We start from the raw sequence: 19,050 nt of genomic DNA on the forward strand, positions 1-19,050 counted from the left end.
TGCTGCTGGTGGCATCATTCAAATCCTGCAGTGCATTTTTTGAATTTGCATCAGAGTCTTGAGTCCAAATGGCTCAAGAGCTCCCGCTCCGAGTGAGCCTCGCCCTGATGCCGGCTCTCCTCCCTCTCTTCGTCTGGTTCCTTCGGTTTCGTTTCTCCCTTCTGGTCTGACTCGGCGTTCGGCACAGGCCACCGGTGGAGATCCTCTGCAGCATTAAGTCCAAACCTCACACAACTTTTCCTGATGCTGATAAGTGCTGCTCGTAGAAAAGTCCTGCTTCCATGGTATCAAAAAAATAGAAAAATATAACAAAAAAGTAGCAAGGATTTGCGGAGCTACGGCTGCTACATCTACATGTGCTGCTTTCATCACTGGCAGCTTGTAAAAAATAGTACACAAAATTATTACTTATTATTATTCCCCACTTACTTAAAAGTAATTTTCTTTTCTTTTTTTCTCATTTATCTCTTGGCTAATTTTAATGTTTGTTCTTTTCCCCCCATCTCCTGTCTGTCTTCACTGCTTAAGCTTTGTTTGAAAAACTCCTCTGAGAGGGAAAGCACAAACACTCAGGGTTGGGTTTGAACTCACAACATTCAGACTAAAGTTTTCGACAAAAATGTGGTAAAATTCAACAGTGTGAAGACGTTTCTGCGTGTAAACTTTGGTTCTCTGCAGGCTGATGAAGGTGAAGTTTGTTTTTTAAAAAATCTGATTTCTGGCCCTGAAGACCAGTGAGAAAAGACGCTGACATTTAGGTTTGAACCCCTGAGGTACGTCATTTAGGAGTGTGTGTCACCAATGTGTCTGCTCTAAAAATCAACAAAACAGTGAGCTGGAGAGGCCGAAAGCAGCCGTCTGACGCTGCAGATAAATGAAGAATTTCCCATCGGTCTTATCTGCGGAGGATCAGAGTGAGTGTAAGAGTTTCGTTAAGAGGCTGAATGTGAGGAGGAGTGATGACGCTGATGTTTACAGTTTTAGGGGGACGGAGCCACTCTCAGCGCCACATTTGGGAAAGTTTACACGAATGTTTGGGCGGTGAGACGAAGCTGCAGTTTATTATCTTCGTCTGCTCGCTGCAGACGACCTGCAGGAGTCTCTGTCTGTCACTCTGCTATTTTACAAATATTGTGAGTCCTCTTGGTCAATCATGACTCCAGATACATAAATCATGATGAGTAAGCTTATATTAGCTTATATATGATTTATGAAAAACTTTTAATCCTTTGAAACCTGACCAGATTGGTTTGATTAAAAAAAAGAAAACATAAAGAGTAGGCAATGAGCAGTTTAACAAGACATGGCCCAAAAAAAAACCCAGCCAGAAATTAGAGAAAATATATATAGAATTAATAAATGAATGAATATAAGCAAATTTAAAGCAAACAAGCAAAAACAACTCGTCTCTATGTCTCTGATGTAATTTCAAATATATAATTATGAGAATTAGAAATATGTCTTTATTTTATGTTGTTTAAATCATATAAATTCAATAATTTTCATCTTTTTTGCAGTATGCAGGACTTTTTTTTCATGAAACAGGAAAAAGAAAAAAAAAATAAGGTATTTTACTGATTTTTTTGTGTTTTACTTTTCAGGTACATTTTAGCTGACTTGACTTGAAAAATTGAGTTGACTTTACCTGAAAATTGTATTTTTTAATGTAGAAAAAGTTATAGATCATACAAAGACCAAAGAGATCAAAGCTAGATATACACAATAATCTTATTCAAAAAGTTGCCTTCAGTTTTTAAAGTAGGTAAAGAGATGTAAAAGATGTCCTCATTCTGTCAAAAACAAACCTAGAAATAAGCAATTTAACACAGCCATGGCCCAAAAATTTGCAAAGAAACCCCCCAAAACCCCAAGAATGTTACAAAAAACCCAACAAAAAACAAGAATATTACCAAAAATAATCAATAAAGAAAAAAACAGGACAACAAACTGAATAGCTGTGAACAGCGTCTGTCAGATGATCACAGACATTATTATATAATTATTGTTTTTTCTCCTCCTGGATTTGTTTGAAGCAGCCTCATGTACTACTTGTGTATTTATACCACAGTACTATATACATTTACTCTGGTATACATGATTCAGTGTGTCCGGAATATTTGGACCAAACTGAAGGAGCTCGGAGGGATTTACAGCTGAACTGTTGTCTCAGTTATTTTCCAGCAACTTTACGCCCCTGTTATGACACCGTGTGTGTGTGTGTGTGTGTGTGTGTGTGCGCTCTTTGTTGTAGTGTACACAGAGGGCTGTTGCGTCAGAGGGGGACCCTGTCAGGGCTGCAGGGAGGAAGTGATGTCACGTGTGGGATGATGAAACTGTGGCTTAAAAACGAAACAAAATAGAGAAACAGCTCTCTCTGCTGGAAGCATGAATGAATAAAATACATAAATAAAAATAATAAAAAAAATAAAACAGCAGAGGGGAAAGAGGCAGATTTGATCATTATTAAACTGAAATTTTAAAAAATATATATGATAAAAATCAACCCTCTGAAGCCTGGATACTTTTGTGCTGCATTCATTCACTCAGTTAATTAAATGCTATTTATATAGCACCTTTCAAACAAATCAAACGCAATTTAAAGTGCTTTTCTATTTCATTGAAGAAACAAAACAAAAACAAGAGCGACCTATGAAATAAGCAAATATGGATCCTAAAAAATAAAATAAAATAGAAAAAAAGTTAAAAGATAGAAATAAATGAATAAGTTAAAAAAAATAACACCATAAAAAAGCATTCAGCTGTCTCCCAAAAGCCATTTGAGCAAACTGATTTGATTTCTTTGAATAATAATAATAACTTAAAAAAAAGAGAGAATTACCACAAAATTAGTTAGAAAAAATGAGAAGAAAAATATATGTATAAAAGAATTCAAAATATAAAATTATGTATATATATATATTCTGGATATTTTTCCCAGGTTTATGTTATAGAAAAAAATGAATAATTCATATTTTAAAAATAATTTTCAGCACTTTTTCAGATTTTTGTTGTTGTTTTTTTGTTGTTTTTTTTTACTCTCCTTTTTATGTTAATTTTAAAGTTATTTTCTTGTTTTTTTTAAAATATTAATTTCTTGCTATTTTGGGGCCATGTCATTTTGCAATGCTTGTTGCTTTCTCCCCGTTTTTTAGAAAGAAATCAAACCAATTTGCCCAGGCTTCAAAGGGTTAAAGGCATGATATGAAATGTAAAGTACTTTTCTTGACTCTGTAGTGAGAAAAGTTTGATTTCTGCAGCTTTGAAACTTTGTGTGTTTTACTGAGAAACTCTGCTGCCCTCTGCTGTCTAACACACACACACACACACACACACACACACACACACACACACACACACACACACACACACGCGCGCGCGCGCACACGAGCATACACATGTACTTTATCATTATATCATAATGATTTTTATTCATTTCGTATAATTTATATTGGATACTTATTTTACATGGTATTTATATTAAATCCATATTATAGTGAATTAAATTTATTATGTATGTTCTACTATGTTCTAGTACTGTTAAAAAAACTTTACTGTAGTAATATTGGTGAAAAATAAAATAAAATAACTGGTCAAAACATTACCTTTATGATCATAACAATACTGATAAAAAATCATTAAAAAAATAAATGAAAAAAGATTTTTTAAAAAAACAGCACATTTATATTTGTTGTAAAATCGTTAAATACAATAACTGGTTCAAAAACATTACATTTATAATAATAATAATAATAATAATAATAATGATTATTATTATTATTATGATATAAAAATAAAAATAAAAATAATAATAAGAAGAAAGAATAATAAAAATTAAAAGAGTTAAAAAAATTCCCATTTGTTATAATAATACTGGTGAAGAATAATAAAATATAATAACTGGTCCAAAAACATTACATTTATTGCTGGAAAAAAGAATTAGTCAATAATAATAATAAGAAGAACAACAACAGCAATAATAAAAAAGGAAATTAAAAAATGTTTTTAAAAAACCATAGAAACGAAAGAAAAAACATAAACTTTTTTGTTATCATCATCATCATCATCATCATCATACAAAACAACAAAAACAAACAAACAGGACACCTTTTGTTATTTTGGCCCCAGGGACACAAAACATGCAAAATACAAAAAACCCCAACAAAAACAAAAAACATACATAAATTAATAAAAATTAAGAACAACAATTAAAAATTGTCGCTTTTTCTTGGCGAGGTCCTCAAATAGTTAAATTAAAAGTTACTGCAGTAAAGTGGTGTAAAAAGAGGTGAAGTCCCCTCTGCCCTCAATAGTTCCCTTCGTAGGGCCCTACTGCGGATTTCCTTCAACTTCTCAGATGTCAGACACTCGGGGGGCTCATGTTGCCTTCCTCCTCCTCTTCCTCCTCCTCCTCCTCTTCCTCCTCCTCCTCCTCCTCGGAAACGGGATGTGATGTAAATACACAGAAAGTTTTTTTGTTCCCGTCTCTGTGGAGTGTGCAGCTCTTCTTCTCCCTCAACTTTTTGTTTTTTTGGGGGGAGGAAAAGCTCTCAGAAGAAGCTCTGAACGTCGCGTCAGGCGGATCCGGTCTCCGTTAGTCTCCTCCACCATGATCCTGTGAGATCCAACGACACCGAGCCACCTCACCGAGCCGCCGGACCGACTGACACCGACCCGACCGGAGACAGGGCTGCTGCTGCCGCTGCTGTGGACCCGGAGGGAGCCCGCGGACAGGTAAGCAGCTGACAGTGTGTGTGTGTGCGTGTGTGTGTGTGTGTGATCAGAGACACAAAGAGGGCCCAAACTGCTGGAAACTTGAATCTGCAGGACAACAGAGCTGAGCTGGGATCTGCTGCTGCACGCGGAGGCCTAATGTCACATCTGTTTTTCTGGAGGAAAGTTACACAACATGAGAGCTCACGTTCAAAAAACCACAGCAGAAACACCAAAAACACCAAAAACACCGAAAACATCCGAAACATCCGCACAAACTGCAGAAAAACCTAAAAAAAAACAACACGCGACATCACGCTGACATAAATACGCTGAGAGCTGCGCTGAAAATCACTGAGGATAATATTTAAACTTTCATCTGGAAAGTTTGTGAAAAAAAATCGTTACATTTCCTTAATTTAACCCTTTAAAGCTCAATCTGCTTGATTTCTTTCCAAAACACTCAGCTGTTATCTTTGAACCCAGATAACATTGATTTGTTTTCTTGAAGGCAACTTGGCAGGAAATATCACACAAATTGCAAATAAATAATAATTAGTTTGAGGTGACAATAAAAGTATTTGTATTAAATAAAAAAAGGGCTGATGCCTTTGAATCTTTGAACGAACCCCAAGAACATAAGTTTGATTTCTGTCCAAAAAAAGACAAGAACTGAAGAAAAGATTAAAAAGCAATCAGCGACAGGCATTATTGTCCTGCAAAGTGCTAAAAAATTTAAAAGACAAAAAATGACCTGAAAATTAGCTGTAAAAGAGAGAGAATCATTAGAAAATTTTATCACCAAAACTGTCTAATTATTTTCTTAATATATGTAAAATCAGGTTACAGAAAATGTATTATTATAATTAATTTATCTATATTTCATGTTTTTTCAGGTAATTAGCCATTCTGATTATTTTACTTTTATATTTTGTGCTAATTTTTGATATTTTCGTCACAGATTTTTACTATTTTCTTGCCAATTTTGGGTCATTTCTTCTTCAGTTAGTCATTTCTTTTTTTCCAGGTTTCTTGGAGAAATCAGGCCGATTTTCTCAGGTTTCAAAGTGTTAATTATGTAGTTCATAAAGTCAAATATAATCACTATAATTCACTTTACTGTCACCATTTTAAAGTGTTAACATCAATCGAAAACCCCTCGATGTGCACCCTCACCTTTATTTTCAGAAATCATTTTCCCTGTTTACTCTCTGATTGAATTCTGTCGTTTGTTCGCAGGAGCACAGGTCGCGTGTGTGTTTTTAGGTGTGTAGTTGGTTATTTTTTAACTTTGTTCAGGTTAATCTCACCTGTCCGTTATCTGTCAGCATCACGTTGCTATGGTTACCATCAGAGCTGCACGGTCACAGTCGGTTCAGATGTTTTGTTGATAAAAAAGTTTTTATTGTAGTGTTACCGTAAGCAGTGTGTGTGTGCGTGTGTGTGTGTGTGTGTGTGTGTGTGTGTGTGTGTGTGTGTGTGTGTGTGTGTGTGTGTGGCCTCCTGTCAGGTGTGTGAAGGATCATGTGTGTGTTATTTTTATGCTCACAGTTCAGTCAGCTCAGTTTACAAGGACACACGGCAGTTTGACGCCTTAAAACACGACCTGCTGTGAAACCTCGCTGTCTCTGAGGTTTCCGTTAACCTCAAACTGCACAAATTAAAATGGCAAATATAAAATACGCCTAACGAAAAAAACAATGTATTCAGCTGGTACACAATTAAAACTGCATAAAATCCAGCTGAATAAAAGAAACTCAAAAATGTGTCAGGACACGATCGAGAAAGAATCAAAGAATAAATCAGAAGATAAACTAAAAGACAAACTTAAATAGATGAATAAAAATAAGACATCACATCAAAGCGAGTCTACAAAAACTGGTTTTAACCCCTTGAAACCTGAGCAAATTACATGGCAATGAGCATCGAAAAAAGAAATTACCCCCAAATTAGCAAGAAATTAATAAGAAGCACAGGAAATTTACCTGAAAATTAGCAAACAAAACAAAACAAAAAAAAAAACAAACAACAAAAAAGGAAAAAAGACAAACAATATTTGGAAAAGTGCTTAAAAATGTATTAAATTCTGTTTATATATGTAATTATGATACTTCTAAAAATTGTTTTTCCCATAGCTTTTTTCTTTTTATGTCGGATTCTTTTAAAAATATTTTGCTAATTCACTAATTTCCTCCAGTTTCTGCAACATTTCTTACTATGTTGCTCATTGCCTTTTTTCAATGTTAAAACAAGACGTCACGTCAAAGCAAGTCTTTAAAAATTGGTTTTAACCCTTTGAAACCTGAGCAACTTACACAGGAAGAAGGCAATGAGCACTGAAAGAAGAAATGACTCAAAATTAGTGAGAAATTAGTAAAAAGAACAGGAAAATTACCTGGAAATTAACAAATAAAATAAGACAAAACAAAAAGAAAACAAGTGCTTCAAAAAAAATACATAATGTGACATAATTTTACAAATATAGACAATTATGATAATTATAAAAATTATTTAAAAAATTAAAAAAAAGATTTTTCCTCATAGCTTTTTTCTTTTTTTTTCTTGCTTCTTTTAAAAAATATTGTTCATAATCCACAAATTTCCTCCTTTTTCTGGAACTTTTCTAACCATGCTGCTCATTGCCTTTTTCCACGTTTTTGAAAGAAATTATTATCGGCGTTCAAAGGTTTATATACTGAACGCAGCACAAGAAAAGAGAAGTCGCTCCGGGTTTCAAAGGGTTAAGGAGTTATTTAAAAGCTTTCGGAGCGCAGATTGATTGTGTCTAAACAGAGAGCGAGCCGGCTGCAGCGACACACACTCTCACGGTGATTTCACAACAGCAGCGACCGTGAGATCTGCTGCCCTGCTCTCCGTCTGCAGGCCGGTTGGGTTTCAGGGTGAATCGGCGGCGTACAAACAGTTTGCGGCGTGTTATCGGCGTGGAGGCGTGGGAGCGTGTTGGTGCTGTAACGAGCAGCATGTGAGCGCGTCCTGCTGCTGCGCTCAGACTTTTATTTCTGCACAAACGTCACGTGACGTCTGCTGGGTTTGTCTCTGACCGTCGACTGAGGCGAGCCGCAGCAGGTTCGTCCTCCGAGGAGAGGGCATTCTCGTAAAGTTGAAAAAAATGTGTAATTTAAAACGCAGATCCGCTGCGCCTCCGAGTGCACAAACATCACCAGAACGATCAGAAGTTTTATTGCTTCAGAATCTCAAACTGATGTTTATCCTTTTTTTCTGCTTTTGTTCAGTTACAGCTGCCTCTCTGAAAATGCCCGACCCTCTTTTCACCATAAAAGAAGGATTAGATTTATAAAACTTAAACTTTTTAAAGCCTTTTTAAAGCCACTTTTTGATACCGTTTGCATGCAAGCTAGTTAGTTCGTGCAGATACTCTATTTTTGGACAAATTTTCCCACGTGATGTGTTCAAGGACCGTCAGAAATTCGAAAATCCAAAGATAATTTCTGTTTTTACAGTTTCTTGCTGTGATTCATGATGTCATTCTGAAAAACCTCATTGCCAAAACTCATTGCCAAAAAGTTTTCAAGAAAAAAAAATTGCCAGAAATTTCAAAGAAAAACAAATTCCAAAAGTTTATGAAAACTACCCAAAAATTGAAAAGGAAAAAAAAAAAAAATCACCAGAATTATTTTACTATATTCTGTAAATGCTGCTGTCGCACTTAAAGTCTCGCCGTTCAAACTTCAAAACTTTCTGTGGAAAACAAAATGAATTTAATATTTGTATTGAACCACCAAAACCGATTCGACTGATTCTGATTGTCGACGTGTTATGTGGTTGTTGTGATTGTGATTGTTTATAAGGTGCTGCAGACGTGTATGCGATATGTCACACCGCCGTCGCGTCACGCCGCCGCATCACACCGTCACGCCATCACGTTTGGTTCTGTGTAAAAATGTAAAGACAGGACCTCGTGGTGCCGTCTCTGTGTGAAAAGGTCTCGTGTGTTTGTGCACGTCCTTCGTGTCACCGCTGCGTCCGTCAGCGCCCGCGTCGACCTCCTCAGTCAGAGCGGTGTGAATGTGCGGCCGCCGCGCCCTCGTTGACCTCTGAGGACTAAAGTCAACTCGATGACGTCAGACTGAATCTCAGCGCTCTCGCTTTCCAATAAAAGATAATTCATCCCATCCTCGTATCTCTCGATCAGATCCAGACCTCCTCTGAAATCCCTCCAGCCGACACACTGCTCCGTGTGTGTGTGTGTGTGTGTGTGTGTGTGTGTGTGTGTGTGTGTGTGTGTGTGTGTGTGTGTGTTTGAGATTTCCAAATTTAACCTCAGCTCATTAAATCGACATCTGAAGCAGTGGTTCCCAACTGGTGGGTCGCGGTCCAAAGCGGGTCGTGGGTTCATTCTGATGATGACCGCGTCAAGTTTGTGTAAATCAAACTTTATTTTGAAGTACAGTGAATTTGCAGCACAGAGCTTTTATTTTGAAATTTTGAAGCGTGGTTTTCTGCAGTCGGTTGAAAAACTGAACAGTTACTATTTTACTTTCCTGTTTTTGTTTTTTTGTGTTTTTTAAAACAAAAAAGAAAGAATAGACTGAAGGGACTGTTCTTTATTTATCGGGTGGGGGTCTTGAGTCTCCCTGTGTGACCTTAGAAAATGCTTGAGAAACAAACAAAAGAAATGTTAGAGAAATTTTAGAGAAAAAAACTTTTTTTTTTTAGTTCACCCCGAAAAATCTAAGAAAAAAACATTGGCAAAAAATGCAAAAAAATGAAGTTTTTAAAAATCATAAAAGCAGAAAAAAAATCCAAAATATTAAAGAAAACATGTGGGTTTGGACGCTTTTCTTCCAAATATGTCCTGAAATCAGCCTCTGGTTTGATCTAATTTCACCTTATTCTGTTTTGAGCCCACGTGTTGTATTATTTTATAAAATCAAACTGAATATGTCATCGTTTCTCTGATGTGCGGATCTTAAACTACAGGCTGAGGAGAAATCTGGACCCGGTCGGGGATCAGTGATCCGAAGTCTGACCGTCTGTGATGATGCTCTCATGCTGCCTTTTTATAAAAACACCACAAACTCCAACATTTACAGGAAGCAGGCAAAATGGCCTCTGGAGACGTGTGCGCGCGTGTGTGTGTGCGCGCGTGTGTGTGTGTGTGCAGATAGTGCTTCTGGACTGGAAGCAGCAGATTACAGATGAGTGTAAATGAGCGAGTGTGTGTTGAGTTTCCATGTGCGGAGCCGCAGCCAGCCGCTCATTAAACCATTAAGAAACCACACGGAGGATCAGCGAGAGGCACGTGAGGCGGAGAGCAGGAACACTGAACATGGCTGCTGCTGCTGCTGCACACACACACACACACACACACACACACACACACACACACACACACACACACACACACACACACACACATTATCTGTTTTTATCAGGTGCAGTTTCTCTCTTTCTGCTTTTGAGGGGAAAAATCTGTTGAAGTACGACATTTTTGAGTCTCTGCAGTCGAAATATCCAGTAAAACATTTCCTTTTGCACGAATGTAGATCTAAAACTGTCCTCACAGCAAGAAAGTGCGTCTCCGTCCACACGGGGACCGTGCAGATTGCACTTCTGAAATGTCATGTGAACACAGTGTTGATTGGAAATAATAAACTATTGTACCGGAGGCTCGAAATCACCAGCGTTTAAACAAAAAGTCACAATCACGAAAAAGAATATGTTAAAATTATAACTTTAGTAACCCAAAATTTAAGAGAAAACAAGGAAAAATCTGCAAAATTAAAGAAAAAAATCTAATTTAAATCTCTGCGGTCAAAATAAACGTGTAGGTCTAAAACTGTGTCCTCACAGCAGGAACGTGCCTCTCATATTTTCAAAGTATCAAACGCCACTCACAATTATGGGAACGAAGGGGTTAAATTTATAACTTTAGTAAAGAAATATTTAAACGACTTTTTGACAGCGGCTGCCTCACAGAGTCGCTGTTTCTCAGTTTATGCGGGAGGGCGCATCTCCGTAAAAAAGTACATTCAGTTTGGCATTTTTGTGGTATTTTATTAAAACTGGCCTTCGCCAAATGTGATTGGCTGTGAGGAGATCGTGTGAGAAGTGATGCGTGAACACGGATGTTTTAAAGTGCTTATTCGAACTGTCTCAATGGTGAAATTATCGTACATTACGGCAGTTTTGGAATTGTGTATCGTACATCGTACAGAGGGCGAAGTTATCGTATGAATTCGATAATTATCGTACATCTGGGGACCCTAAGAAACCACGTATCAGCTGTTCGCTGGAGATCACGGCACTTAAACGATGAGCGAATCCTTCCCGTCTTTGAATATTTATACACTCGTGACAAACAGTTTATGAACACATTTTCTCTTATTTTTGCTCATATTCACGATTTGTGATTTTTTTTTAGTACTCAGTGATTTTTTGGGAGTCAAGTCAATTTTATTTATAAAGCCTATAATCACAAATCACAGTTTACCTCAGAGGACTTTACAGCGTAAGACATCCCTCTGTCCTCAGACACATGGACCGAGGAAAAACTCCCCAAAAACCCTGAAACAAGGAAAAATGACAGAAACCTCAGGAAGAGCGTCAGAGGAGGGATCCCTCTTCAGGACGGACAGAGTAGCAATAGATGTCGTAAATGAAAATTAAATTACAATCACCAATGTTTTCTTTGCTTTTTTCTTAGGTCTGACTGAAATAAAAGAAAAACATCTCACTTTCACAGACCACAAATTCAGCGCAGTAATCGAGGAACATTTGAAAAAATGCATGAATATAATTTAATCAAATTTAGATGATGTTTTAATTATAATAACTGGATTATTACATTTCAGGGCCAAAGAAACGCTGCCATACTTGGTCCAGGATTAAGATTAATCTTGTCAGATTTTACAGCTGATACGTTGATGCTGTTTTTGGGTGAACTGCTCCTTTAAAGTAAACACATGTTTTTAGAAATTTGAGGGACGAAAAAAATGTCAATCAAACAAACGTTAGTTCTGCTTTATAGAGAATCCAGAGACGGACGAGCTCCTCTGCTGCTCCGCTGACAGACTTATGATACGCTGCATACCTGTGTGTGTGTGTGTGTGTGTGTGTGTGTGTGTGTGTGTGTGTGTGTGTGTGTGTGTGTGTGTGTGTACTCAGACATGTCCTCAGGGCTCTTATTTCGAGTCGAGCAGCTCGCTCTTGAGTTGTTCGACATCAGAGTTACAGGAAAGATTTAAAGTCTAGTTCTGATGTTTTAACCCTTTGAAATCAGGATGAATTGGCCTGATATTTTTCAAAAACATGGGAAAAAGGCGATAAGCAGCTGAAGAAGGAATGATCCAGAAATTAGGGAGAAATAAGTAAAAAGTACAAGAAATTACATAAAAATGAGAAAACAAAGCAAAATAAAAATACGACAAAAAACAAAATGAAACAAAACTAAATAAAACAAAAGACAGTTAGAAATAAGATTAAAAAAAACATAAAAAAAGGAAATGACTTGACTTGACCTGAAATGAGCTTACATTTTTAAAAATATAGTTTTTTTTAAATGATTTTAAATATTTAATTAATATTCTAAAACCTAGTTCCCTGGACATTCTTCTCCTAAGTAATTTTCACAATTTATAAGTTTGACTAAAATTAGCAAAAAAAAAAAAAAACAGAAAAAAATCCTGAAAAACAAACTAATAGGAGAGTAAAATAAAAACAGACAAAACATAACAAAAAAATCTATGAAAGTTAAAACAACAACAACAACAAAAAGAAAAAAAACAAGGAAATTACTTGAAGAATAGCTTAAATTTTTAAAAATATTTCAGTTCAAAAAATCATTTTAAATATTTGATTATGATATTCTAAAACATTGTTGTCTGGATATTTTTCCCTAAACTTTTTTTTCAGGTTTCCTAAAATAAGCAAAAAAAACAAAACAAAACAAAAAAAGATAAACAAACAAATTGGAGTGAAAACACAAAAACAGGGAATAGACCGGAGAAAAAATGCATAACACTTCTAATTATGATAATTAGAAATGTTCTTTTTTTTATTTTTTATCTATAAATATGAATTCATGGGACATTTCTTAATAAATCAAACAATTTGCTCACAGAGGTTTAAGTACTTGTGAAAAGTTTCTGAATGCAGCACTAGAAGAGTAAAATTCAAAAGTACTCTGCTGCTTATACTTAGTCTCGTGTAATTACTGCTTTTGATCTGCCGTGAAAAGGTTTAAAGACTCTCGATATTCAGGTCAAATTCTTCTAAAAACCCTGAAAGTGGGCTAAGTGATCTCAGGTTTTCAGGTGCGTTTGATAGCGTTCGCCTCGGCCGTCAGTTCAAAGCTCTGCGTGTTAAATCGGGCGCTCCTCTCATTCCTCAGATACCAGCAGCAGCTCCTTTTAAACTGCTGGGTCACACCTCCGAACCCTCACCTGCTCACGTTACAGTCACAGTTTGGGCTTTTGGCTCGTGCACGTGTGATTTTTATAGTGCTTCACGAGCGAAAGCTGAAACGTCCCTCTGAAAACTCGAGACGCAGCGACCAGACGGGAGATTAAAGTTTGCAAGATTGCATCACTTTGGAGGCTGTGTTTATGATTTATTTATTTGCAGTTTTTAGATTGTGTTTATTTGATGGTTTGGTTTTTTTTTTTACAGTTTCATGTTTTTAGTGGTATTTATGACATATTTAACATTTTGATGTAGCACTGGGGGACTTTTTATCTTTTTATGTTTTATCTCGTATCTTGTCGTGTCAAATGGATGATGCCTCATATACTGCAAACCAAATTTACCTGTAAAGGAACCTGAACCTAAACCTGAACCTGAACCTAAACCTGAACCTGAACCTGAACCTAAACCTGACTTCACATCTCAAAATGAGTTGACTTTAAGAATCCCCAAACCCCGAAAAATGTATTTGATTTCTTTCAGAAACATGAGGAAAAAAGGCAAAGAGCAACTTGGCAAAAAATGTTCTGTATCTACAATTATTTTTTAGGTTTAGAAAATTATTATATTTTACAATTAAATATTAAAATGATTCTACAGAATTATTATAATTTTTTGTCACACTTTTGCAGGTAATTTCCTTAAATAATTGAATGAACTGAAGTTAAATAAAGTAGCTCCGGTAATAAAGTTGAATACATTACTGTTATAGTCACATTTAATAATCTGTTGCTGTTAAATCCTCAATATCTAATTACTCTCTCACACTCTCTGCGCCAGTGTCCCCACCGGTGTCCCCACCGGTGTCCCCGCCGGTGTCCCCGCCGGTGTCCGCTTGGCTCTCATTCTCTGCCTGTGTCCCCGCCGGTGTCCACCCCGCTGTCACACTCCCCCGATGTCCCCGCCAATGTCTGCTCCGCTTGTATTCTCCACTGTTATCTCCACCGGTGTCTCCGAATGTCTACCCCGCTCTCACTCTCTGCTGATGTCCGTGCTGATGTCCGCGCTGATGTCCCCACTGGTGTCCCCACCGGTGTCCGCTCGTCTCTGCTGGTGTCCCCGCTGGTGTCTCCGAATATTCGCTCCGCTCCAATTCTCTGTTGTTATCGCCGCCGGTGTCCCCGAATGTCCACCCCGCTCTCACTCTCTGCTGGCGTCCCCGTCAGTGTCCGCTCCGCTCTCAGTTGTGTAGACGCCCCCTCGTCCGCGTGGACAAAGCTTTATCAGATGAGATAAATAACAGAGCATAATATGAAACAACAAACTTTTTTTCGTCGTCAGGCGATATATCTGCATATATCAGCCCGGCTGTCTGGAGGCTCGACGGCAGCCGAAAACACACAAAACTGACTCGCTAAGAAACAACCAGTTTAGCTGTTAGGTGAACGTTGCTCTGCAGTTTGGCGTCTCTCATCGTTATTACGCAGCAGATGCATTTAAATTTCATGTTTCAGCAACATCAGCGTATGTTTAGGCTCCAAAAACATTTGATTATGGTCAGAAAATGATCACGTTTGGGCTTAAAATACTTAATTTTGGGGGCACAATCCCAGCTGGAGACACAACGATGTCTCAATAAAAAATTTTGTGGTGCTATCTTTGGTGGATGAAAAAGCAGCTGGAAACAGCGACGATTTGCTAAAACACAGCCAGTTGTAGTTAGTTGGTGTTGGACGGCGGTCTGCAGCTCAGCGGGCGTCTCCATCACCTCCACCTGCTGATGACGAAGTCGGCTCAGACAGAAACTAATCCGTCATGTTTGAAACATGTAAATGTATTCATGCTTTGCAGAAACATACAATGCCGACTGTTTCTTCTTGCGACTGCGCTGCTGCTTCTGACCTCCGGAGGCTCTTTTGGTTTCCATTAATGTGTAAAAATATTCTAAATATTGGCATTTTATCTCTGTTACAGTTTGCAGTAAACCAGCTGGGAATCTTTAGTCTGACGGTCTGACAGTGTGTCGTTACAGGCATCTGGACCCAACTCAGCTCTGTGTGTGTGTGTGTGTGTGTGTGTGTGTGTGTGTGTGTGTGTGTGTGTGTGTGTGTGTGTGTGTGTGTGTGTGTGACTCTGCTCTGCTCTCAGTGTGTGTTTTTCATTGTTTATGGTGTTGCATAATCAGCCAGCGTTGCTGCAGCTACAGAGACACTTTGTTCGGACTGAAAACAGAACAGGGTTAAAATATACAGGGTCCGTGTGTGTGTGTGTGTGTGTGTGTGTGTGTGTGTGTGTGTGTGTGTGTGTGTGTGTGTGTGTGTGTGTGTGTGTGTGTGTGTGTGTGTTTGCTGAAATACGAACAGGAAGTTTATAGTTTGACATAATGCATGTCGTTTTTTGCCCCCTGTGTGGATGAAATGGGACTGAACAGCTGTTGGAGCTGTTTTCTGTTGGCTGAAAGTGTTCAGGTGGCTGCAGCCGGAGCAGATGGATTCATACGGAGGCTTTTCTTCTTTGTGTGTGTTTGGAAACTGATTATCAGTGTAGAGCGCTGAGCTTTTCTTAGCTCAAACATCTGGTACTGAGTGTCCACAGCTGAAGAGATAACCTGTAATTTTTTTGTATGATATCATATGAATTAGCACAGCATGAAGCAGAATACGTCTTTAACGTTAAGTTACTGTGGTTCAGTTTAGGAGAAGAAATGTGGTGAGGACGTAAGTTAAAATGACTCAGGTTTTGGGAATCATCCACCACTCTAACCTCTGAACGGGGAACGCTTTTTTACCTATCAGTGCATTGGTCACGTGATCGCAGTCTTCCAAAATATGGCTTTCATGCTGGAATCACTGCCTCTTGATTTCATAGGATAAATATGAACATTCGTGCATTATTTCTTGTAGGACAAAATAGAGCAATTTATGAAAACAGCCTGAATCTGATTTTCTATTTTTGGAGCTGGACTGTTTTAAGAAGCCCTGCTGAAATATATACATATATACCGTTCAGTTGTTGATTGTGCCACACTCTCGGAGTGCAGAACATACTCTGTGCACAGGCGGAGCAGCAGAATGTCAGAAAGTGAAACTTAACTTTTCATTCTGCTGAGTCTAAAAGTTTACATCAGTCTGATCTGATTAGCTGTAAACGGATCGATTTTCTAAACCACGAAGCACAAACTGCTGCTGAGAAAAAAATAATACACATGGAGACTTCCAACTATGTTGCGTTCAAGGACCTGCAAAAACATCTGAATTAAGAGACTGGACACAGAACAGCCTGTTCTCATTGTGAGGTCGTCAAATACCGCTGCTTTTGCATGACTTCGGTGTGAGATCCTAACGCCAAAAGTGACTTTCACGTCCAAATGCTCCATTGAAACCCATTCAAAGTGACATTTTTGAGCCATTAAAGCAGAAAAACAGGACTTGTATTATTTCTGGGTGTCATTCTGGGCTTTTGACTTGGAATTTGTCATTTTGACTATTTTCCACCTGATGAGGTCATTTTGACCACATCTGGAAATATCAAAAAGAAAAGCAAAAATCTACTTAGCATGTAATATATTAAAAATAATTATTTTTTCTCGTTTTTTTTTTCATCCAAAAAAATATTGGCATCATTAAATAAAACCTAGCAGTTAAAATTCTGAAAATTAATAAATATTTGATATGTATGATTAGGACTGATGTTGGTTAAAAAAATAAACTCAATCAAAGCAGAAAATCAGATTAATTTAATATTTTTTTTACGGCCTGATTTTGAAAAGTGCATTTTGTGGTGTAAATATTTTACACTGCACAAAAAATAATAATGTTTAAAAATCAATGTTGCTGCTAATCATTGACATATTCTGGGCTGCAGTAACAAACAAAATATAATTTTAATTTAAACAGTTTTTTTTTGATTGGACGTTGCTTTAGCTCCACATTTAAACTGTTCCGGTCGTGTGAAAAAAACGTGTTTTTCCGTCAAAGATGGATCCACCGACGGCTCCGGTGCTTTTCTCGTGTGTCGGCTGCTCTGTTTTGTTCTCGGTGAACTCTGTCTCATTCACCCCTCGACCAGAGCGAGCGAGCGAGCTGCAGATTCCTGTGTGTAACAGTAAGAGAGCGAGCGAGCCGGAGAAAGGCATGTGGATTCCTGTGTGTTTGTGCGAGAGACACCGACGGAGACAGACGGAGAGAGAGAGGGCTCTGGGTTGCGTTGAATGTTAGGAATGTTGAGGCTTTTGGCTCCGGTTTGTTCTGACCGAGGGAGGAGGAGGAGGAGGAGGAGGAGGAAGAGGAAGAGGAGGGACGGGCTGAGAGGAAGAGGAGGATAGAGGGAGGAGATAAGGAGGGAGATAAAGAAGGAGAAGACAAAGAGAGGAAGCAAAGATGGAGGAAAAACAAAGCAGAAAAAAGTGTGAGAAAGTAAAAATCTGTCTGAGGTCAGACTTTGATTCAGGCTGGATCAGCGTCACTGATCATCCGTCTGTTTTTTATAATCCAGGCATTATTTAGGAATAAAAATCCATAAAGACAAAGACAGTCCACAGATATGTCCGCAGATATCAGAGGTTTACAGTTGTCATGCCAAAATTACACCTCATGTCTCCTTTTTTGCTGATTTTTAAACGCGTCACACAAACAGCAGCTTCAGTTCTGCATCGAGGCTGATTAAAGGGACAGTTCACCCAAAAAAGAAAATTCACTCATTATCTGCTCCCCCTCATCACGCAGATGGTTTTATAGCCCACAAAGCACTCATCATCTTCCAAACAATTGCAGCAAATGTTGACGAGGATTGAAACGTTAAGAAATACATAACAAAACCACAAAATATCTCCATTCTGCTCGTCTGAAGTAATCCAAGTATCCTGAAGCCCCGACCTGCCAAGTTGTTTTGAAAAACGTCACTGGCATCATGTTTTTAGCCTTGTTGTAGCCTGTAGCTCTGAGTGTGGGAGCTGTTTACGTGTGTGCTCGCACGAGAGCACCGAGAGCTCACGGTACCTGCACGCCGGCGTTCACAGGCCACCCGAAAACCAAAAAAAAAAAAACAAAAACAGACAAGAGAATCATCCGAGAAAGTGCAGAAAAATAGGAAATATCTGTATTTTTTTTCCTGTAACATAAATTTAAACAAATAATTATTGTGGTTATAAATACAGTTTTCCTGACATTTAAAAAAACTATAATGATTGTCACCCCTTTCATCAAACTTTTTTTGAGTTAATTTTCACGTCATTTTTTCTTTTCTTTTCTTTTCATTTATTTGTTTATTTTTGCAATTTTTTTTTCAAAGAATCAGAGAAACCAATTGAAATAGCTTTTTGAATAGGCAGCACAAAAAACAGGTTTTAAAAAGTCAGAAAACATGAATCTTTTTTGCAATGTTTTGAAAAAAAAAAAACGCGGAAAAGTAAATGCTTCTTTAAAAACATTTCATGTTCAGAAAACTGTTTTATTCACACTTTTAACTTGAGTTGAAGAAAAAAAAACTTATTTTCATGTCCTGAAATCCTCAAACAGGAATGAAGTTTTGTCACAGAAACTGATTTGTGGCGTCGAGCTTCAGGAGGTCGTCTTCTCAGACGAGAACAGATAAAAAAAGGTTTTTTTCTTTCTTCATGTCTCTCCCTCTCCATGATTTCTCTCTCTCTCGGGTCATGTGATTTTACTGTCGAGATGAGCAACAGAGCAGGAATCTGAGCCGCAGCCAGCACATTACATAAAGCTCGCTCTCTCTCCTGGCGTTTGCCAGAAAATACAAAGTGAGCGGCTGCAGCTCGGCTCAAGTGAATGAACTCACTTCCTGCAGGCGGAGCGCCGACCCACGTCAGGACGCAGGGATTGTTTCGAGGACTGACCGTGTTTTTCAGATCTGGCAGGTTTTAGTGTCTCAGGCGGCTGCGAGGCTCACTGCAGGACGGTGTGTGTGTGTGTGTGTGTGTGTGTGTGTGTGTGTGTG

The 19,050-nt window shown here is 38.0% G+C and overlaps 1 protein-coding gene across 2 annotated transcripts in view; it reads left to right on the top strand.

Annotated features, from left to right (window-relative positions):
* Positions 1–4,117: 4,117 nt before the first annotated feature.
* The window catches only part of ddr2l (discoidin domain receptor family, member 2, like), a 39,247-nt gene continuing 24,314 nt past the window's right edge, over positions 4,118–19,050 (top strand). Inside the window, exon 1 of one of the 2 annotated variants that reach the window (XM_088076237.1) lies at positions 4,118–4,731. The gene's annotated coding sequence lies outside the window, so the exon portion shown is untranslated. The remainder of the gene's footprint in view (positions 4,732–19,050) is intronic. The other variant, XM_088076236.1, reaches the window with a different exon arrangement.

This window comes from Plectropomus leopardus, chromosome 4, assembly GCF_026936395.1.
Source record: "Plectropomus leopardus strain MGB_pleo_1.0 chromosome 4, ASM2693639v1, whole genome shotgun sequence".
NCBI classification, from domain to species: domain Eukaryota; kingdom Metazoa; phylum Chordata; class Actinopteri; order Perciformes; family Serranidae; genus Plectropomus; species Plectropomus leopardus.